This window comes from Pipistrellus kuhlii, unplaced genomic scaffold (genome assembly GCF_014108245.1).
Source record: "Pipistrellus kuhlii isolate mPipKuh1 unplaced genomic scaffold, mPipKuh1.p scaffold_m20_p_60, whole genome shotgun sequence".
In the NCBI taxonomy this organism is placed as follows: domain Eukaryota; kingdom Metazoa; phylum Chordata; class Mammalia; order Chiroptera; family Vespertilionidae; genus Pipistrellus; species Pipistrellus kuhlii.
In genome coordinates, this window is record NW_023425563.1 from 1,040,865 (window position 1) to 1,064,000 (window position 23,136).

General features: G+C 56.0%; 1 protein-coding gene across 1 annotated transcript in view; it reads left to right on the plus strand.

Moving 5' to 3' along the window:
• The window catches only part of CDH4 (cadherin 4), a 281,683-nt gene that overhangs the window by 42,426 nt on the left and 216,121 nt on the right, over window positions 1–23,136 (plus strand). The window lies entirely within an intron of this gene.

Genomic DNA, 23,136 nt, shown 5'->3' on the forward strand with positions numbered 1-23,136 from the left:
AAGCACAGAAGTCACGTCGTCAGAAGGAAGGGGGCCTGACACATTAGGCACAGAGATGAAACAGAACCGGCATGGCTTAGGTGTTCGGGGGCGGGGGGGGGACACGCTCCCTGCAGAAGAGCTCGGGACAGAAGTGTAGGGAACCTGTGCCAGGGGCTCCGGGGATTTCTATGAGAGTGTGAGGCCAGGGATGCCCGACGGGAGCTGAGAGGGGCCAAGAGGACTGGCCGCACACAGGCCCTAGTACCTGGTTCTCTAAATGTCCCTGCTCTGATGGCCATCTAAGGCTCCTCCCCCAGACCTCTCTGGAGCTCCCCGGGCCTCCCTGGACCTCCGTGGAGGGTGCTCGAATAGGTCCTGAGTCTGCTTGCTCTGGAATCACTTCAGGGTTAGGGTCACTTGGCTTGTCTGGTAGGCTTTCTGTCTGTTTACTTGCCATTATTCTGTCCACATTCGGAAAGGACTGGGTGATTTGCAGTCTGATACAGATGGACGTTGAGGCTGTTAAAACGGAAAGCCAGAGGCATGTCACTTGTGTGTTTTTCCCATGAACGCTCTGGAGTACCTCTGATTTAGGTTCACTGTTTCCCAGAGACACGGTAGGCAGGCCCAGCCACTGCCACTGAGAAGCAGGGAGTTGTCTCACCTCTTGCCGGTTCCTACATTGGCTCTTCTTTGTAATCTCTGGCTGCGTCCTTCTTCCCCAGGTCTCGTAGTCAATGTTAATATTTCAGTTTTTGATGACATCTATCATCCTAGCAAAGCTCATAGGCATGCACTCAACATCAGGCTCTCCTGAGTTTGAAATTGTGAATATGAGGTCACCCTATAAAGTGCCAGAATCAGCAGAATTACATAAGTCACTTGATTTCAAGAGCTGGGTCATATCTCCGTGGCAACAGAGCTTTATGCTCTCAGCCTTTTCCTGTAGAGCAACCAATGTGCCTCGCGGGGCTGCGGCCGCGGAGACGGGAATGAGATTCAGGAAGAGCCGGGTGTGGCTCTCGCGCTCCGAGCTCCGGCAACACGGGCAGAGGTACTTCGGCAACATTTTGTTCCTAGATGTCGCCTTTGCTCAGTGATCGGATTCTACCAGGAGTCTCGGTTCTCCGGACAAGAAAGATGGAGACCCACGTGAGCCAGGGGCCGCCCTCCTAGGTCCCCTCGCTGTGGCACACGTGCCACATAGATGCCATCCATCATCCACAGAAGGATGTGGGGATGGGCCATGGGTGCTCTGCTTTCTTTCATTTCTCACCTGGAGGGTCTTGAAACTTCAGTGACACCACCCAGCGATCTGTGGAATCCCACCCCAGCGTTTAAAAGCAGCGTTGGCCCCGTCACTGACCTATGCTGTTTCCTTGGGAACAGAATGCCCCCGAGCCATCGGTGTTCAGCCTTGCCTGGGCTTAATGTAGGGCGGACGGGCCATGAGGGCGCCTGCCCAGGCCTGGGGGCCAGGTCCGAGGCCTGAGGTCACTTCCTCATCTCCTTAGACCCGGAGGCATCTCATGGACTCTGAGCTTCACTGTCACCATGACAACGGTTATGACAAGAGGGAGGATGAGTCACTGTCGGCGAGCTTGGACTTAGACGGACAGGGACCTGTCAGGAGCCATGGCTTTGGCGTCTACCCTTCAGGTTGGGCCCCGTGGGCTGGTCGCCGGGTGGCGCACTGGCACCATGGCCAGGACAGCCGACAGGAAATCTGGGACACGAGGGGCGCCGAGGGGCCTGTCTCCTGAGCACTGCCTTGGAGCCGACCCTTCTCCGGGCCTTTTCACCTCCTGCACCCTCCCTGGGGCGTCACCCTCCCTGGAGCAAACCCCCAAGAATCCATGGGCTGTGAGGGGTGAAGCAGCGGGAGGATGCTGCCACCAGGGACAGGTGCTCGGCACCTGCAGCAGAGAAGCCGAGGAGGAGGACTGGCCCTGAAGGGACCACGGCCCGAGTCAGGAAGGAGAGGTTGGAGGCAGGGTGGGCTCGGTGCTCAGTGCAGGGGCAGCTCTGGAGGCTTCAGCGGCGGCAGCCATGTGACTGGCTCACAGCCACCCCTGTGTGCCTGGAGGTGGGTTCCGGGGCCGAACAGGAGCAGGCGCAGGGTCACCCTGGGCCTCGGCAGGTGGCAGCCATGGTCGGTGGCATCAGGATAAGACCCCATACCCATGCGGCGGCCAGCATGTCCCCCCGTCGTCACCGCCCCAGACACAGTAACCCACCACGTTTCCTGTCCCCTGTGGGTTGGCTCCAGCATCTAGTAAAACACAGCCTGTCTGGCATGGTCCATGCCGCCTCCCTCACCAGCCTGGGGTTCCTCAGGGCCGGCGGAACCTGTCCCTGTGTTCTCAGACGTGGGGAGGCCTGACCCCCTGCAGAGCCCCACAGCCCGGCTCACCGACCCTGCTTGTCCGGATCTGACCTTGGTGAGCCGCCCCCCAGCCCCTGCCCCACACGGCCGGAGCACTGTCCTCACCAGTTGCCGGTCACCTCTCCCAGTGCCTGCGCGCGGGCTGGGTAGCAGGCCAGCCTCCTGCTTCCCTGGTCCAGGCAGTCTTGCTGGACTTTATTTAAGGGAAAACCCACTGTCAGCATACTTCCCCTCTTCATCCTTCACCAACGAGAAAAGAGATGTGCAGGGCCTGGGCTCCCACGATTCTCCCCGATTCTCCCTGTGGTGACTAAACATGACGGCTCAGGAGGAATCCTGAGTGTGAGTCCTCAGCGCTCTTTGGAGTGACACAGCCCCCCCACCCCCAGATGCCTGCAGTGGGGAGCGCCGGGAACCCCGACTCCCCTGCAGTGGGGCTGGGAGACACAGGGGGTCCCTCTCACTCACTCAGACCCCCTGGAGGACCACATGGGGCCCAGTCAGGAATGGCAGGTGCTGTTACAGCAATAAAGCCGCCTGGGTGCCAGGGACAGGTCAGCCCCTCTGACCTGGCACAGGCGGTCCGCTGTGTTCTCCTGATCGGAAGGAGAGGCGGGTCTCCGGGTCTGCTGACTACAGGCTGGGAGTTTGGGCTGTAGGGGTCTGGGTTATGCAAACATGGGTGTTGGAACCACAGTCAGATTACCTGTGACTGTCCAGTCTTACCCCAGACGCTTATCAACTCCGTGGCCCTGTCCGGGGAAGGAGAGGGCTGGCGGCCAGGCCTGTTTGCCGGGGAGACCTGCTTCTGGGCGCAGCAGGGAAGGCGGGCAGTGGGAGCCAGGCCCACTTAGGGTCGTGTCCCATGAGCCCCACCCTCCGTCCTCCGCACAGCCCGCTGCAGGGACTGGCCATCGACCTCGGACGTCGAGAGCCACGCCACACCCGGTGGCTTTGAACTCAGAGCCTCCAGTCTCACTTGCTGAACTGGATGCATCCTTTGCTGCCTGTGGCTGGGGCAGCCGCCTCAGGCCTCAGCCATCTGCCTCCTCGTGGCCGCTCTCTCCACGCCGCCAGGGGTAAAGTGAGTGAGACCTGCCGGCCATCATCCTGAGCACCGGCCATCATTCTAAGCACCAGCGAAGCAGGCAGATGCAGAGGAGTGTGTGGGGCATTTCTGCACGGTCTCAGGAGTGACATCCCTTCCGTGGCATTTACTACGCGGCTAACATTTCCTTTAAGAAAACCCCGCACGTTAAAATAGACCCGAGAAGGGCAGCCATGCCTGGCGAGGGCTCTGCCTCCTCCCGGCAGCGTCCGCGCCCACAGTGTTCTCTCACGGAGCGGGCGCCGGTCAGACCCGGTCCAGCCGGGGAGGGGCTCCCAGGGATCGGGTGCCCCCTAATTTACTTAACTGTTACCGCTGACATTTAGAGTACCGCCATGTCCCTGGTTATAACCATGTCTTTCTACATTCTGGTAAACACGTGTGAAAACAAGAAACGCTGTCTCCCGCCCTAAACGACCGCACCTGGTTAAGTGCCCGCTGAGAACCATGGGTATGAGCCCGCTCAGACTCGCAGCATGCGGGGGGCTCGGCCCTTCCATTTCTGACCATCCGGTACGTGGAGCACTGCATGTAGATTTAATTTTCATGTTCTTGATAACTGTAGGGTTGACCATTTCATGTTGTATATCGACCATTCATATTTCTACTCACAGGAATATAGTCTTTGGGTGGTTTGGCTTTCTCTTATTGACTTGTAGGAGCTCCTTACATATGCTGCACTCCGTTCCTTGTCACAGTCCCATTCCCTTTCTGGCAGGTGGTTGCATGCTTTTCTCTGGTCTGCTGAGCTCTTCTGAGCACAGAGCAGGTCGCCTGACACTGTGAATGTGTGCAGCGCTGAGGGCGAGAAATGGTGCCCGTTTTCCGTTCTCCGCTCCTGGCACAAAGTCACGGATTTTGGAAACCTGGAAACCTCAAAGTGCGATGAACAAGGAGGTCCATTTATCCTGCCTGAGCCCACCGGATTGCCACGGCCCTGGGCTGGAGCCAGACCCCTGTGAACCCCAAGACCTCTCCTCCTTGCTTACGCCCATCCTTTCTGGGACAGAATACTCTATCCTCCCCTCCAGCATTGAGTAAACAGAGGACGAGGTGCTCTCAGCTCCCAGACTTCTCACCGCCAGCTGCCCTCGCCCCCCACTTTCCGTGCTCGCCAAGCCCCAGGTCTTGAGTTGGCTCCACGCCTCTTGGTCCTGCAGCAGGAAGTGTCAGCTTTGCTTCTCCCTTCACCCAAGGCAAAGTGGGTGGTATCAAGGTTTCGGACGTGGTGCCCGGGGAGCGAGGTCACCAGCACCTGGCACCTACAGCTGGCAGATCACTCTGAAGCAGCCCGTCCCAGGCTGGCATCACCTCTTCCATTAAAATTAATCCCAGACTCTCGGGCAGTGTGCCAGGTCCTCGCGGATTGCATAATGCCTCTGACTGGGCCCGTAAATTCATTTCTGCACCGTTATCTAACTCATTACCTTGTAAACCGCCTTAATGGACTCGGGCTCGCCGAATATGGTCCTCATGGAAGTCCTGACTTCATTCCGCAGCGTTGACAGTGGACATCATTCAAATTAACCACTCCTCTGCAGCCGGCTTTTAATTCAAGCTAACTCTGCTCTTTCATCTTCTTCTCCTGTAAAAGTTGATGAAAGTGCAGTACTTAGGAGCTGCCCCAGCTCACCTCCGATAGTCGGCAGCCCTGTGAGCCAGAGCTCGGAATAGGCCACTTTGGAAGCATCTGAAAATGGAGGTTGGCTTGGCTTGGCGGCTGTGATGAGCTCTGTCTTGGCGCGCAGCAGAGAGTGGTGGGTCATAGCGCGCTGGCCTTCTGTCTGTCAGTCATCTGTCTATGCCTCTATCACTATCTACCTTCTATGTCCCGGGCAGTCCCACCCCTACAAGTGCCCTGTCCGGTGGGCCATTGCGGCCACACTGTGTCTGGCGCTAACGCTCTACAGGCCATTTCGTCATAATGAAAAGCAGCTTATCAACCCCGTGGCCCAGTGCGTTCTCACTGGCTTCGGGGTTTGGGCTTCACACTCAGCAATCTGGTGCAGCCGCTGAGGGAGCCAGTTTCCCACATGTGGAGCAGGGAGGAATTCTGTTCCTTCAGCGGACACCCCGCTCCTTCAGGCCCAGGAATGAGCCGTCCCAGGAGGCCGCAGGGTGAGCTCCGGTCGGGGCCACGGCCACAAGGGCGGCGTGGAGGCTGAGGCAGAGGGCGCGCTCATCCCATCTTGCTACGGGAGACGGCGTGTTTGGAGCATGGGGAGCGGTCATCAGCCAGAGCCTTTACATGTCCTCGGGGCCCATACTGGCCCGCAGCGCCAGGGGAGGATGGGCGGCATGCAGGGGGATTCCTCTCATGGAGACCTTTGGATCTAAGACCAACACTGACAGCAAATCAGAAGAATGTGCCCCTGAAGTGGAAACCACCAGCCCCCGAGTGCCCTCACAAGCCTCACCCGAGACTTCATTTCCCACACGGTCCGCCACTGGTCCCCGATGTTCACAGGCTGCTGAGACCTGGCCACCAGGACTTGGAGAGGGGGTAGCTGCTGCGACAGAGGAAGCTTCGAGTAGACATGCCATCTGTGTGTGAGCACACACATTCGTGCGCCTGTCCTCTCTATACGTCTGCCTCGCCCTGTCTGTCTGCTGTCAATCATCCATCCACCTACACACCTCTCCACTAGTACAGATCTATCTTCTGTCAGTCACCTGTCTATGCCTCTATCTCTATCTGTCTTCTATGTCAATCATTTGTGCAGCTACCTATGCTCTCTATGTGTACATATCTATGTATCAGTCATGTAAATAATGAATCTAGCAGGCTATTCATCCCTCTAAACACACATGAACACACATACACAGAGTCATAAGGGCCAGAAAGCCTTAGGAAATTAGGAACATGTCCTGTCTTCCCCTCAGCCTTAAGGACACTGGCGCTGGTGAGCCAGGTACTGGTGGTGGTTCTGGAAATGACGGTGCTGCCAGGAGAGGGTCCCTGGGTTTCAGAAGGCACAAAGCAGACCATGCATTTGGTAAAAGTTTGTTTCTATTAGAAAGCGTAAGCTATTTCTGTTTTAATATGTTTTACTTCAAGAGCCTATCCTTGCTTACCTGGGCGCTCCATCAGGCGGATGATAACATGGCAACAGCGTTTCTAGAGCCTGGATCCTGCACCCAGTATGAGCTGAGAGGCTGGTCCTGGTGGGAGGGTTCATCGTCTCCATGGGATGGATGAGGCACCATCTGTGGGCAGGGCTCACCCTTCCCAAGGAACCCAAGCTGGGAGGTGACCCTTGACTCATCACAGCACCTGCACCCCCGCACCCTCCCATCCAGCAGCATGGCCATGGCCTGCGTTGAGAGCCGAGCTGCCTAAGAGACCTGGGGAGGGTCCAGTGCTTAGCTCTAGCGCTGTCCCCCCAGTTCCGCCACATGTCTGCGAGTCAGTGCCCAGTTATTCCTGAGCTCAGCCAAGCGAGAAGCACTGTGCCCCTCCCTGCTTTAATCCCCTCACCATTCATTTCCCTCCTGCAGCTCCTTCAAGAGGCAGCAAAGAGGGAAGAGGCAGCGTTGCTGTGTAGCTGGTTGTAGATGGCAGGCAGGATGTGACTGACAGCACGATGCTATGTCCCCCAAAGCCTGTGCGATGTGGGTATTTTAATTAGGTTGTAACAAGCTACGGAGGAAGTTCGGCTAAATTGGCTCGGCTGTTTTTGCACTAGTGAAGCATGAAAAGAAATGTTTTTCATCTATCAGAAAAGGCCTCTTTTTAAAGAAAAGCCAGAGCAACTGAAAATCAGCCAGTTTGGGAGACAAGTCAGCATTGGATCTAGGTTGGGACGGCCTGGAAAATGTGAAATCAGTTCCAGGAGGTTGCTTGGTGTAGCTCTCCCGCTGTGGTGGGTGGAAGGAGGCGATGTTCTGACAAGAACCACGTGTGCTGAGAAAGGAAGGATGTCTCCAGTGATTGGGTCCCCTGGGGGTTTCAGGCGATCGCTCCCCCTGAGCCTTGCTCAGCACACCCCCACCCAGCTGGCTCCTCGGTGCCCTGCATGGAGTGGGCAGCACACGGCCTGAGAACACCATTAGAAAGAGGTGGAGACCGCCGTCTTGCCTCTCCCTGTTGTTCGGGGTCTGCCTCTCCATGGACATGGAGCGTCTCTCAGCCTGAGTGCTGTGTGAGACAGGAAGCCCTAAGGATGTGGCTGACTGAGATCTGACCCCAGCAGCTGCCCCTGCCCTGTACTGTTGGTAACCCCTAAGCTTCTCGGATCCCAGGAAGCGTCCCTCCGTCTGCTGTGAGTCGCATGTGAGGAGCTCTTTCTCCCTCTTACCCCTTCACCATGGGCGCAGGCATCCAGACAGACAGCCCCTGGGGAAGCTGACGAATGGGGCGGTCACGACCCAGCAGGGACCACAGGTGGTCACAGCAGCTCGAGTGTGGCCCAGTGCCCCCGCACCACGGATTTCAGAAGAAGCCAAAAGCCTGGAATTAAATGCAAAGTCTCCCACGTAAGGTATCGGCAGCCAATGCACACAGTTTAAGAACACTGCGCAGGCCACACAGAGCAGCCCCAGCTGCTGCCAGGCCCGCGAGCCCATGGTCCCTCCGACCTGGCGTCCGTGGTCCCTGGGAGCCGGGACTCCCTTCGCCGCCTCTGTTTCCCCGGCCTCCCTGTGGCTCCGACGCCGCTGACCGCGTGTAGCTGTGCATCGCAGCTTTGGGCGTGCGCAGCGTTCGGACACACTGTCCGGTGCTTGATGTTTGTCTCCAATGCTCGCTCTGGTGAGGCGTATTGCCATACGTGAGTGGGTGTAACACGTGCACGTGTCTCCAGCTGGACGGGGACTCTGGGCGAGAATCGCGCTGAGCCCAGGAGAGTCTCCTGCACCGAGGCCTTGAACCCTTGCCGACAACCTATCCTGTGAGTTTTCCGTTGCCGCCCCCTCCTCAGCCCAGTGGACCGTGAGCACTGGGGTCTTTATTTCACTGCCTGGAGCCTCCCCAGAACTCCCGGGCCTTCGCCAGTGCACGGGGCTGCACTGAGCTCTGTTCCACGGCCCACGTGTCTCCTGTTCGCGGGGACCCAGGAGGGCAGGCCCCGTGGCTGGCTGTGCCCCCAGAGCCTCCTAAAGGCCCCAACAGTGAACAGTGTAAATATTTGTTGAGTAAGGGCTGAGGGAACTGTGGGCCCTCTGCTGCCCTCGTTTCCTGGCTGTCAGAGTGAGGACCCCTCACATCTCGGGACAATCCTTACCTTGCCTGGATTTCACCTTGGCTTCCTTCCTTAAGGGCTGGTGTCAGAGGTGAAGGCAGCAGTGAGCCGGCCCGGGGCCCCTGGCAGTTCTTACCAAAGGAGCATTGGTGCGGGAGCTGGAGGCGAGGGGCCACGTGAAACCAATAAGGGAGCGGGCCACCAAATGCTCTCCGTCAGCCCTGCCCCGGGCCAGCAGAGGAGAGCGGTTACTGCCGCGGGCACACCACCTTAGAATACGGGGGCTCCGGTCAGTGCCAGGCGCTGACATCCACAGGCTGCCAAGGCGGCGGGGATAGGATGGGAGGGCGGGCAGAGGGACCGAAGCAGCCACAGAGAAATGTGCCCTCGCTCTCCCCGCGGGCCAGGTCACTAATTCCAGGTGCGTTTCTGAGTCAGTGACTTCTCATCCCCTTTCTTTTCTGAGAGACAACTCACATATCACGGCACGGGGCAGGCCTCATACCCGGTACTCACCTGTGTCTCGTGTTCACTGTCCTGTGCAACAAAGGGTCATTCTGCTTGTCAGCACCCCCGTCCTGCACAATTCCCGGTATTCTGTGTGTGCATGTGTGTGCACGCCTGTGTGTATGTGCGTGCACATTGTGCATGTGTGTGTGCATATGTGGGTTGCGTACATGTGTGTAAGTGTGAGCATGTGTGAGTGTGTGAAAATGTGAATGTGTGTGCTTGTGTATATTGTATATATGTGTGCTTCCTTCCTAGGGAAACCCGCACTAAAATGTATGTCGCTCCAAGGGCCAAGTTCACTTGAGAAGCAGTAGCCTTGGAAACTCCTAATTCCCATTGCAGGGCAGATGGCCCACAAGGAGGCGGCTTGTTCGCACTGCCCAGCACGGCAGGCTCGGAGGGCTGGGCCGGAGCCTTGTTCCTCCCACAAAGGGCAGGTGGTGGTGCAGCCAGGTCCCTGCCCGCAGCCCCTCCTCGGGGGCGAGGCTGTGGAGCCGCCATCTCTGGCGTGCAGCCGTGCAGACCGCAGGCCAGGGGGCCCCGGGAGGCTCTGCTTTGCGCTGACTGCTGCAGCAGGCTGCGGCGCACCCTGATGAAAGCCGCTGTGAGGGAGGGAATCAAACACCGAAGACAGCGGCGTCCCCCCAAGACGCCACCGTGGCGGGAAAGGCGGGAGGGAGTGCTCTGCTGAGTAATTAGCTGTAATAAGCTCTGCTACGACAGCAGATCAGACGGCTGCTTTGGGAGCGACGGGAATGGGCGGCGGCTTTTTGGAAGGAACAACAAATGACATCCCAAAGCGGAAATCCGGGCTCTTGGCAGGACCTTGGTTCTAAGTCGAGGGAAACTACCGCACAAGTTTTCCCTTCTCATTAGACCCTCACTGGGTCAGTCATTAAATCCGGGAGGCTGCCTCTCCGGTGCCCTGCGTGGCAGTGGGCAGCCTCGCTGAAGACTCAGTGTCTCTGGAAGCGAGACAAGAGCTCTGGTTTGTTAGGGAGCAGGAGGAAACCCCACGCCTGGGCCGCTGGGCCCTGCGGGCGACATGGGCCTGCTGAATCCAGCCGGGCGCGCGTGGGTTGTGAGGTGATGAGCTCAGGAGCTCCTGACCTCAAGGGGCTCTCAGAGGAAGGGCTCGGAAGGTGGTGGGAAAGAGCCTGCAGCAGGAGGAAGCAGAGGAGGTGTCCGTTGGGACTGGCATGTGCCATGGAGCTGGCATGTGCCAATGGAGACAGGGCACTAGAGCGAGCTGCTGTCAGAGCAGCGAGCCCTTCCCTCCGTGTTCATTCTCTCCTGGTGCGTGTCATTTCCTCTTGCCCACCAGGAGCCGGCAGAGCGCTCGGGCCAGGAGCTCAAGGCCATGGGCGCAAGATGAGCACAGCGATGGTGACCCAGGGGGGAAGTCAGGGGGCAGAGGCCATCCAGGGAGGGGCTCAGGAGGAGGAAAGACAGGAGGACATTCCCTCGGGCTCCGCTCTGGGCCACGTGTTTTCTGTGGTTTCTGCAATTATCTCAGAATAGCAAACATCTTCTCAGGAGCTGTGGGAAAACACACAGAATGATCAAAGGCATATAAGCTCCACTTGGGGAGGAATGTTTTGATAAATAAGGACTCCTCACATGTGGATTGATCATTTTAAACGTGTCACCTGGAGCCATGTGGGCTGTCTGCTCCCAGCTCAATAGGGGGCACAAGAAAAAGGGCCAGAATTAAAAGCAGCAGAGGAATTAGGGTAGGGGAGTGGGCGAACTCAGCTTCCAGGAACAAATGGGGTGCCCTGTGGGCTGGAGTAAGGTCAGCACACTGGAGGCTCGGGGACACAGGCAGAGGTGTGGCCGGGGTCACAGCGCGGGAAGCAGCAGGTTGAGGTGAGACCCTGCCGGGGCCTGGGGTGTTGCTCAGGCTGAGATCCAGAGAGAGGAGCTCACAGAGAGCTTACATCTCCCTCGCCTGGAGCATGGGCTGGCCTGATGCTCTGGACCCCCTTCTAGACATTCTAGACCCTTCTAGAGCCACAAGAGCGGCCCTCCCTTTGCTGAGAGACCTGCACATGCATGATCTATGAGTGGGGTGGGGGAGGAGAAATCATTTCTTAGCTGTCCTGACTGCTTGTGTCAAAAAGAGAGCCAGAGACGTGGGGAGACGGTGAGGGGAGCGGCTCTCGGCATGTTGGCGGGTGTCTGTGAATTGCCCTGAGGTGTGGCGTTCCTGGGGGGCGAGGGTGGGGTGAAGCACTCCCGTGATCAGAGCAGACGAGTCAGGCCGTGGCATGGCCTCCCCCGTCTGAGCTGCACAGCACCTGCCTGTGGGCTCTGACCCCAAGCAGGACAAGGATCCACTGCCACTTGGCAGCTGGTGGTCTGAGCCGCAGATGCCCGGGCACAGCCCTGGTGGGTGTGGCTGGGCTGTGCAGAGCTTGTGGGGGTAGCTGAGGAAACGAGGTGTCCTCGGTGTGAAAATCACGGGCCATTCACCACCTTGCAGCATCTCCATGGGCCACGTGGCCCTGGGTCCTGGGCCCATGCAGTCGGAGGCTCTTTCTTGGGATGATGGCTCTCCAATCCAGCTGGCACTCAGAAAACACATATTCCATCCCCCTCAGGGACGGGGAGGCCCTGTGAGCGCCTGTCCTGGCAGCCCCGGCCAGCTGGGAAAGGCCGCCAGGCGGGGAGTCATGTAGGCGGACCGTCCTCTTATCTCCAGACCCCGCTCCTCTGTCTTCCTGGGGCTTCTTGGCCCTGGCTCCTCCTGCCCAAGAGGGGCCCGCCTCCCGCAGCCAACACGCCTGCCCCCAGCTCTGCCACCGATCCCCCCGGGAACGGGCCGTGTTCCTGGGGGACCCGGGCTGACAGCGGCGCTGTGTGCCCCGCTGCAGTGCTGGCACATCGGGGAGACAGATTTGGAGTCTGAAATCTCCTTCTGTGACGGAGCACCCTTCCCTCCCGCGCCCTCCCCCCCGGCCCCGCCGAGCAGGTGCTGTCGTTTTGAGGAACACGTGTCGGCCTTGTGAGCTGGCTCAGAGGGGGCGCTGGGTCTGCGGTGAGCAGGCAGCCTGTGCTAGTACACGGCGCCCTTCCCGGTTAAAGGTCTCTAAGCGAAGCCACGTTTGGGAGTTGTGCCTCCAGCTCTGAACTCCGTGTCTGTGGTCCACACCTGACCGGCCTCCCTCTCTGCCACTTCCACAGATGGCATATCGGTTCCATAGGAAGCGTTTTTGGCCCCTTCGGCCACCTGGTCGTCCTTAGAGGCCACAACCACATCCTCATGGCCTATCCCTTTGTGTGACTCGGTCGCCAGACCTGAGGTCATGTGGTGCCGGTGTGGCCTGAGCCACATGCAGAAGGGGCGGGGCAGGGCGGGGGGGCTGCATCAGAGCCGGCCCAGCCCTTCCCACCCCATCGGCTGCGAGAAAGCCAGCAGGTGGGCATCAGGGCTGTGCTCTGCCCGTCTCCTCGTTCAGGGTGTGCCTCTGGGCTGCGGTCTCCGTGCCTGTGCTTGTGCAGCATCTCAGTGGCTTTACTCAGATGGAAGATGCAGGTTCCCCCAAAAAAGTGGTGCAGTCCAGGAGCAGCCCCAAGCCGGGCTGGACCTCTGGCACCTTGGGACCTGCCGGGCATGCCCGTCATCGCCTGGAGGAAGCTTGTCCCAAGTTCAGGAGGGGTGGCCAGGGGAAGGTGGCCACTCGTGACGAGATCACTTAGCCACGTCTAGGGAGGCAGCGCTCCGCGGAGGGCAGCCCCCGCCCCCCGCCAGCCTGGCCCGTCGTCTTTGTCCTGGGCGCTGCTTCGGGCCTCTGCTTTCTCATCTGCATGGCCGCACGTATTGTGTTTTTCATGAAATGAGGATTTCTGGCTTGTTTTCTAGAAAGCTGGTGCCGTCGACTGCCTGGGGCTACATTTCTGCTGGCGGTGATGCTGGCGAGGGCAGTGCTCTCTGTGTCACCCCCACGCCCGCCGGGCCCGCGCGTGTGTTTCCTGTCCCGTCCTGTAGCCGAGATGGCCATATGGTTTCATGCACGGGACTGTGCCCACCGCCAACGCCAGGGCCAGGACAGCCCTGAGGCTGGGGCGGCGGCCGCACCTCTGGCGCTGGGTGAGGGAAATGGTCTGTGCCCTCTAACGGCTCCCCGTGAATTGTCGGAGGCGGACTTGATGGCCCCTTTATTGTTCTGAAACTGCAATGATGTTCTGTGTTCCGAGCGGGTAATAGCGGAGGCGCTGTTACAGTTCTCATAACGAGCGTCGTCCAGGACCTCCCAGGACCGTTTGGACTTAATGGAGAAAAAGCTCAGATAAAACTATAGAACCCCGCTTGTCTGACCGCTCGTAAAACAGACTAGATCCGGGGACTGTCTGTTCTTGTTCCAGGCGACCTTGGGGATGTCCAGGCCTGTCTGTCACCAGCGATGGTGCACCCCCCCCCCCGCACCCCCCTGCACCCCCCCTGCCACCAGCCCTCCAACCTCTCCCCCCCACCCCCGGTGCTGCGGGTGGCACTGAGCCCTGTGAGGGCAGCGCTCCGAGGGCAGCCTGCGGCGTGCTGGGGACTGGTTCAGCGTGGCGGCTTGGAGGAACCTGTGTAGACCTTCCACCTGCTCACAGCGAACACATGGACGTGCCGACCTCTTTGGATAGCGATGTGGTGGCTGCACCATGGAGCAGAGGAGAGGCGGGGGGGGGGGGGGGGGGGGGGGCATGTGCACATGGCAGCAGGGGAGGCGAGAGCTCCAAAGGTCACGGAGTTCTGGGCGATGCTAAGTCACGGTGTGGACCGATGAGCCACTTTGATTTTTTTAATTCATCAAGCACCTGTCAGACCCGGTGTGGAGTGGCTGCTGGCTGGCGGGCAGTGGGCAGCGCAGGCCCCCGGAGCAAAGAGCGATGTAAAAAGTGAACAGTCACGTCACATGGAGGAGGACGACATTCCGTGCACGGGATCCGGGAGGGCTGCCCAGAAGAGGCAGGGCCGGGGAGGGGGTGAGGTGTGAGGTGACTACGGCATCTCCTCATGGCCCTGGGACATGGCATGGTGCGCCCAGGGAGTTCCCAGAGGCCTCAGAAGGGTGTGAGGGGAGGGCCATTCTGGGGTTGCAGTTAAGAATGTTAACTTGAGCCCGGCCAGCATGGCCCATGAACCAGGAGGTTCAATTCCTGGTCAGGGCACATGCCCAGATTGTGGGCCCGATCCCCAGTGGGAGGCATGCAGAAAGCAGATGATCAATGATTCTATATTATCATTGATGTTCCTATCTCTTTCCCTTCCTCTCTCTGAAATCAGGTGTATTTTTTTTGGGGGGGGGGTTGTTTTGTTTTTAAAAAAAGAGTGTTAATTTGAGTCAGACAGCCTGGACTAGGTCCTGGCTCCTTCACTTCCTTTCCCCGTGGCCTTGGACAAGTTGCCTAAGTTGTCTGGGTCTCAGTTTTCCCAGCTATAAAATGGGATAATAGAATCAACCTCACAGGCTTTATATAGGGTTGATGGGCAGAAGTCTGCTTGACATCTACTAAGTGCTCAAGAATGTTAGATGCTGATAGTGGTGGTGATGGCAGTAGTATTGGTGTGAGTCCTGCTTGTGGGATGGTAGCAGTGGTGATGGTGATAGGAGTGAAGATGATGGTAAAGATGTTGGAGATGGTGATGGTAGAGATGTTAGTAGGGATGGTGGTGATGTTGATGGTGGTGGTGATGATGATATTATTGGTTGTGATAATACTGGTTGTGGATGGTGGTGGTGATAGTGGTGGTGGTGGTGGTAGTGGTGATGGTGATGGTGATTTGGTGGTGGTGGTGGTGGTAGTGGTGATGGTGATGGTGATTTTGTGGTGGTGGTGGTGGTAGTGGTGATGGTGATGGTGATTTTGTGGTGGTGGTGGTGGTGGTGGTGATAGTGGTGGTTGTGATGGTGGTGGTAGTGATAGTGGTGGTGATGGTAGTGGTGGTGGTGGTGATGGTGGTGGTGGTGGTAATGTTTGTGGTAGTAGTAGTGGTAATGGTGATGATGGTGGTGGTGGTGGTAATGGTGGTGGTGGTGGGGGTGACGGGGTAGCGGTGGTGGGGGTGGTGGTGGCGACTGTATGGTGTTTGTTAAATGTGGTAGAAAGGGTGGTGATGTCCTATTGTGTGCATCCCATTGGTGTTGGTGAGATGACATCAAATTCATGAGAAAGTGGCCACAGGAAGAACCCCTGGAACTCTGGTGTGGTGTGAGCGCTCCTGGAGATCCAGGAGAGGAGGACAGAGGCAGCAGGGTCATTTCAGGGAGAAGCTGGGGTGGAGTCAGCATGCGGGAGGCCGGCCCTCCAGGCTGGAGAGAAGATGCCAGCACAGAAGGGAGCAGGACAAGCTTGGGCACAGACCTGGGCGAATATCCCTGCTCAGCAGTCTACCTGTGTAGCTGGACACGATAGACATATTCCTAGAGTCAAAAGCCTGCTTTGTGTGCCTGTAGGACGCCTCTTTCATCCCAACCATTGAGCACTAGTTAGCAAGCTGGAAGCTGTCGGCCCACCAGACCCCGAATGCACACCCACCACCAGTGTGTGATGGAGGCTTCCCTTCCTTGTGTCTGTGTTGCCAAGGTAACTGGGGCTGGGAAGGGGCAGCAGAGTGACATATTTTGCAAGCAGTACTCTGCATTTGTTGAAGACTTTGTGGCTCACTCTGAAACTGGGGAGGTTGAGAGCTCGGAGATGTGCCGGGAGACGTGGCTGTCTCTGGTGGCACCTGGTGAGGTGCGCTCCTGGCAGCTGACGAATCAGATGGTCCTCCTCTACATCTGAGTGTCAGCTGACAGTTGAGTGGCCACGTGGCCAAGGGCCTCTGTCCTGCCTTACCTCCTGCCCTCACCCTGCTGTCATCAACTCTCCCTTCCATCCAGGCTGAACACAAACCCTCCTGCACTAAAACTCTGCCATTTGCAACTTGGATGAGGACAAAGTGGTTGTCACGGTGACCTTCAAGCGTCATTAAGATTAGGGGGTGTTGGAGATGCTCAGAGCGGTACTTGGACCAGGGCCCAGGTGTGGAGACTTGTTGCTTTAGCTTCTTCAGTGCATGTAGGTCTGGGATCCATTGCCGTCCGAAACCCCTGTCTCCCATAAGCAACACTGACCACACACAAATTCCTAGACGGGTCTGAATGCTCCTCCTGAAGGAAAGCTGGGACTCTGCCCCTCAACTTGGATGGCCTCGTGTGGCCAGCTCACCGCTTCGTGTCTTCCGTGCTGTGGAGCCTGTGAACCGATTCCTAGAAAGACCTTGCGTCCACGTTAGCTCATTTCCAGTCCCTTCAGAACCAAGGCATCCTGGCTGCTCCAATGTCAGAATCCCAGTCCCAGCAGCCCTTTGGCGCCATGTCAGTGCTGAGTTCTTAGGCCGCCCCCAGGCCCGTGCTGAGTTCTTAGGGTGGCCCCAGCACACGTCTGGACCTTGGGAGGGCAGCTCCAGTGACCATGTCTGAAAAGGAGGCCGATGTGGCCAAGAGGCTCAAACACTCCTCCATTTACAGGGAATAACATGACCACTTTGTTCTTTTAGGATTTAAATGTCTCGGTTTTGCTTGATGTATTTAGGAAACTGGTTCTGAAGGTTTCATTGGGACTTAGATTTCTTTCCTTTAGAAGTGTGAAGGGCAGTGTATTAGATTCCAGTGGCTACTGGAACTAACTACCGGGAATGGGTTGGAAGTCGGGGTGTGGCAGAGCTCCTTCCTACCTCTCCCAGTCCTAGTGGCTCCAGGTGTCCTTGGCTTGTGGCCCCATCACTCCCGTCTCTCTCTGCCTCTGCTTCACATGGCTCCTCTTCTCCGAATGCCACCCCTCTGTGTCACTGGACTTAGGTTTCAACCTGATAATCCAGGAGGATCTCTATCTCAAGGTTCTCAACTGCACCTGCAAACCAGCTTTTTCCAAATAAGGCAACATCGGCAGGTTCCCAGGGTGTGATGGGAACTTACGTTTTTTTGAGGTCACCCCTGAACCCACTACGCATAGTTTTGGATAGACAGATAAAAAGTTGGCTTAGCTCATCTATAAGCTTCTTAGTTGGAATAATAACAGATTTGCAAGGACTTTTCAAAGATACTGCAGAGCGGTCCTCTGCCCAGTGTCCCTGCTGCTGGTCTGTGGCACAGCTTGAGTACATATCACAATCAGGAAATTGAAGTTGGAGCAATCCACAGATTGTAGGCCTGATTTTCTTTTGTGGGATTAATTTCAGGTCAGGAGATGAGTGCTTAAACTCCAGCCATGCCCAGCTGTGTGACTTCCAGCACGTTCTCTACCCTGAGCCCAGGATTCTTGATGTCATCATGAGAATGCCAGGTCGAGGTTGCAAAGATGAGCAGATTGTGCAGGAAGGAAGTGCAGACGCACCCCTGCCGGGTGTGGTGAGATTCGCGCCTTTTAATAGATTAAAGCCGGGCTTGGAGACGGGGTGCTTCACAGTCCGCTCCTCAAGGGCCCGGAGGTCAGAGAAGGAACATGCAAGGGGTTGTGCACATACCCTTGGCCGGCTCTCATGGGGTGCGGGGACCGGCTGCTCCCTCATCAGGAATGGGTGAGCCCACGGCATGGAGTTGCCATAATTGGCAGTCAGCCTTGTCCTGCACTTCTGACCATAAATACCGAGGAGGGCAGAGGAGTGAGGCCTTGGATTTTATAGTTACCAAAGCTAAGCCAATGTTTGAGTCTGTGTGGGCAGATCCTGGAGGTCATTAGCGGGTTCTGGCCAGAATCTTCCTGAAGGCAAAGGCAGCGTGGGGGCCTTCAGATGCTATTTAAATGCCCCCTCCCTTACAGTGTCACCATTGCTCTGTGCAGCCTAACACGCAGGCCAGCGTGGCCCTCCCTAAAACAAATACGGAGCCCTGGCCATTGTGGCGCAATGGGTTGGGCATCGTCCTGTGCACCCAAAGGTCACAGTTAGATTCCCTGCCCAGTCGGGGCACATGCCCGGTTGTGGCTTGATCCCTCAGTAGAGGGCATGTAGGAGGCAGCCGGTCTGTTTTTCTCTCTTTCTCTCTCCCTCTCTCTTCCTCTCTCCCTAAAATCAATAAAACACATTAAAATAAGAATAAAGATATTCAAATGCCAGGTTTAAGTGCAGGGGTCTGTTAAGAATCCCCTGAGGGAGCCATGGAAAGACTGGGTGCTGCCCCTGTCCCCACTGCTGAGCCCTGTGCAGGAGCACTCCTGTTTGACTCTCCACGGCGGTTTTAGAAATGAGGTGTTAACTCAGAATGTGCAGTGGGAAGGAAACCGCCCGTAGGAGCTAGCAGAGCTAGGCGTGAGGACAGATCAATCAAAGGAACTCAGACGATAATTGGCCTTTGTTTAAAGGAGAGCCTAATGCAGATAACAGTCGTGCAGGTAATTTTGCCACAGAATTTTTTCTTACTACACAGGCTAATTCGATATTGTCCTGGGGAGCCATCCCTTTGAATATTCAACAAAAGCAGCCGCGCGCAGGGAGAGGGAGGATTAGGGGTCTGATTTTTGCATAATTCATGCGCAGTGACAGCACTGCAGCCTCACTTCAACACACCTTCACCGGAGGCTGCTGGGAGCTTCCAGTCTCGTTAAGCGATTTATTCCTGTAATGAATGGCTTCTCTGCGCTGTGATCGGCGATGCCATGCTGAACGGTTAGGAGAATCCATCTCACCGCGCACATTGGAACGTTACGGCCACGTTCACGCCTTCATTACCACCTCAGTGCGCGAACGGACGCCGAGTGCGGGCTGGTCACACTGTCTCATTCCAACCCCGTCCTGGGCCGCTGCTGGGCAGAGCTGGGGCCACCTCACCGACTCTGTCCATGGACAGTGTGTCACCCACTTGGCATAAACTCATGCAATTCAGGGTTCCTGTTCCAGACCTCTCCTCTCCCCATTTGTGACCCTCCCGGATCCTTCAAGGTGTTGCTGGCAGGTCGCAGGGGGGTCAGGCCCTGCGTGAGGAGGAAGGCAGTCCTAATGAGAAGCTCTTTCGTGAGCCCAGGTCCCTGTCTCAGGACATGCATTTTAAAGAGCATCTGAACTGCGGGGCGCCTCAACACGCGCCTCCTACAACGCTGCCACCACTTGGAGGTTTTAACAGCTAGAGACGGGGGCGGGGGGCGGGTGACAGAAAGTTCGGGGCTCTACAAGGCAGTGTGGCATCTGGGCTCTGCTACCTCAGAATTGGATCTCCTGGACCTGCATTGGAAGCCATCAGACATGCCCTGACGAGGGGAGCTGGGCAGACGGGACACCCTCCATGAACTAGCAACTCCATGATACGGCAAGCCCTGCTGTGCGCCTGGCCACCATCTGAACTGGCAGGCGGGCACTCAGAGGAACCTGCAAGAGGAAGGCAAGCACCTAGCTCAGGAGAGGAGGCGGGGCACCCAGTCCAGCTCTGCCCTGAGCCCTCCGAGCTGGTCTTCGGGGCCGCCTCCATGTTCCGTGGCCAGGCGCCTGGGCCAGTGTGACTGCCGCTCCGTGCGATTGCTGAGAGCTTCATAGGTGACGTCACCAGGGCCCAATCAGGAGGAAAACACATTCTGTGGGAAGAAGCAAACAGAAAATTGTAGGCCGTTTCTGGGCTTGTTTTAGACTCAGGAAATAATCAGTCCATCGCATACAGCTCGGCAGTTTGCAGTAAACAAAAGCATCCACTTAGTGAGAGATTGTTTGGCTTCAGAAGAGAAGAAGACGGAAGGGAAGGTGTGATCTCCTGCTGGGCCTGTCCCTGCTCAGGATGGCTCAGATCAGAACCAAAGTGGCAGCTGGGAGCTGGAGGGAGGATAAGGGGGGGGGGGGGGGGGGGGCGTAAGAGGGAGAGGGGGCAACACAACGCAATGCAGGGCCTTGACCTCCCAAAGCCCCACTTTGAAAATCAGAGCCATCCACCACCCAGGAGAACTGTTTTAATTTCTCTTTCTCTTTTCTCAGTTTGGCCTTTGCAGAAAGGGGAAACCTCAACCAGGTAATGTCTTTCCGAGAATTTAAAAACGGCTGTTCTCAGAGCAGCCTAAGAGCAGGCACACCTGATGTCTGTGGCCATGTGTTTCTTTGACTAGGAAAGTATACATCCTTTTCTTTGGGTTGTTTTAATTTTAATAAATGGGTCCTCTTTGTGCACTTTCTGTTTTTCTCTCAAAATTACATTGGCGAGGGTCATCTAAAGCGTACATTTGATCGCATAGATGGCCCCGTGTCTGCATTCCTCATCGTCTCTATCCCCTCAGAAATGTGTGTGGACAGGCCTGCCCCGCGTCTCTGCAGTTCTGAGCTGTGGTTCGGAGCTGTTCCTATGGGGGATCTCCCACCTGGGGGCCAGTGTCCATGGGGCATGAGGGATCTCTCACCTGGGGTCAGGGGAACCGCTCACCGGGGGCCGGGGGCCCATGGGCATGGGGGAACCGCTCACCTGGGGTCCATGTTCCCATGTGGGTCCTCTCACCTGGGGTCTGGGTGCCCTTTGAGGACCACTCCCCTGGGGTCTGAGTGCACAGAGATGCTGGACTTTTGATTGACACGCCACTGCTAACAAATCCGGTCCCATCTCCTCGTGAACACAGTGTGTGCCACCTGTAATGCTTCATCCATGTCTGCTCCCATGTTTCTACCTTGTTATCAATTTAAACACATATGGACTCTATGTTGCGCTACAATTTAATTTTAAGTATGCCACAGACAGCTGACAGATGTGTTAACATCTGACAAGAGATGATGTTGCATGTGTACACTCATACACGCACAGACTCAGACACGTTTCACACATTTGAATCGTCCGATTCCTCCATTTGACAGTATGTCCTGAAGCAGTTTCATGAAAACAAAACATATCCAAATATAACCTTAATTATGCTGTTGTGTGAGCAAACATACCATTTTAACCACTTCTTTATATTGACGGGAAAGGTGCTTCAGTTTTCCACAATTATAAGCAGCTTCAGGATAAGCAGCCAGAAGTTAAATCGCTTTGCATTTGAACCTCTGCCCCTGAGAGATATTAAGCAGCAGTGCAGAGGCTGGGGCGCACTTAAAGCTTTCTGATCTGCACTGGCTAAACCAATCCAGGCTTCTTGGTAGTGGAGCTTGTTTTTGTTTTCTGAGATAGAAAATGGACAGCAGTTATTCCCCAGAGGTGCGTGGTCGGCCCTGGTCCCTGCACAGGCTGTGACTCTGGACCTGGGGGGGAGGGGGAAGCGGGAGCTAGGCCTGCTCCCTTCCTCGACTCGGGCTGGCTCACCTCATCTCCCAGCAAGTGGCTTTTCCCCTTGACCCCTGGGGTGGCCTGTCCAAGCAGCTGCTGCCCACTGGCCAGGCTGGTGTCCGATGCCCACATCTTAGCACTTCGTACCTCTTGTAAATACCTGTGTGCTCCCTTGGAAAAGTGAGCATGTCTTTCTTATTCTCCACAGGATTTCTCACACCTAATGCCGGCACATAGTAGATGCTTCATGGGTATTGGTTGAACGCATATTTGATGTGATCTGGTTTGATAAACATGTAGAGATCAGACGGGGAGGGTGTCTGCTCTCACACCACCCGGACACTGCACCAGACTTCGCAGCTGGGCTGGGACATGTGGGCAGCAGAGGTGTGGAGACATTTATTTCTGTTTGTCAGGAATTGGGAGGTGGATGCTATTGGCATCTGGTGTGGAGGGGCCAGCGACACTTCGAAACCTCCTGCGGGTCACAGCAACGCAGGTGGCCTGGCCCAGAGTCCCACGGGCCTGGCCCTGCTCTCCGTCATGACCCCTGGGCTAATTCCTTCCTTCCCATGTATCTGTTTCCCATGTTAACGAAAAAACTATTGAAACCTATAAAGAGTTTTTGTGTTTATTTGAGCCGGGAAGTAGAACCTCAATGGATTGAAATAATGCTCCAAAGAATGGCAGATTACATTTCTATTTATACACTGAAATCAAAGGAGGGACAAGGTGGGTTACATGGAATTCATTGGTGATGGATTAAGGAGGCAGAAGAAACCCCTGGGATTGGATAAAAAGTAAAATGATGAACACAACTTAGATGGTGCAGGAACAATTAACATGATAACGAAGGAATTTGAGGTATCTGTCCTGGTGCCCAGCACATCTTGTGCCCCAGTGGCTCCAGAAAAAGGGAAGTTACAAGTTACCCAGACATCTCACAGATCCGTTTCTTAGAGGCAAAAAGGCAAATGGGCTCAGTAAAGTTGATCTTTATCAGGTGAAATATCGGTCTAGGACATGACTACCCACTATAACCTGTTTGTAGTTAGATATTTAATTTTCAAACCATCTTTTGTGGTTATTTTAGTCTCTGAGTTTGCAAGACTGCCACGCAGGCCTCCCCTGAGCTTGTCAGGTCAGCATGTGGCTCTTTTCCTTCACACCCAAATTCTCTGAAACAATTTTGGAATAAAAATCACTTACTAATTAATAGTAGTTTGGCACAGAGAAGCTGAGCTCTCAGAGGTGGCCTGGCCCCCACACGCTGCTGTGCTGCCGTTTTTGTCCCGTGGGCACATTTCTTGGTTTCAGTTTTAATGTCTGCACATGCCCTGAGGCATTAGAGCACTTGGAAGCTCAAAGAATGTTCTAGGAAGACCTCCTGAATATCCCCACACTGTGACATTGTTAATGAAAAAAAAGCCATTGAAACCTGTAAAGAATTTTTGTGAGTTTATTTGAGCCAAACTGTCAACATATGCCGGGAAGCAGAACCTCAATGGATTGAGAGAATGTTCCGAAGAATGGCGGGTTACATTTCTATTTATACATTGCCATCAGAGGAGGGACATAGGTGGGTTACATGAAATTCATTGGTGATGGAGTAAGGAGGCGGGAGAAAGCAAAGCTGTGGGAAACCCCTGGGATTAGATAAAAAGTAAAATGATGGACATGTACTTAGGTGAGTGCAGGAACAATTAACATGGTAACAAAGGAATTTGAGGCATCTGTCCTGGCGCCCACCACGTTTGGTTGTTCCCCAGG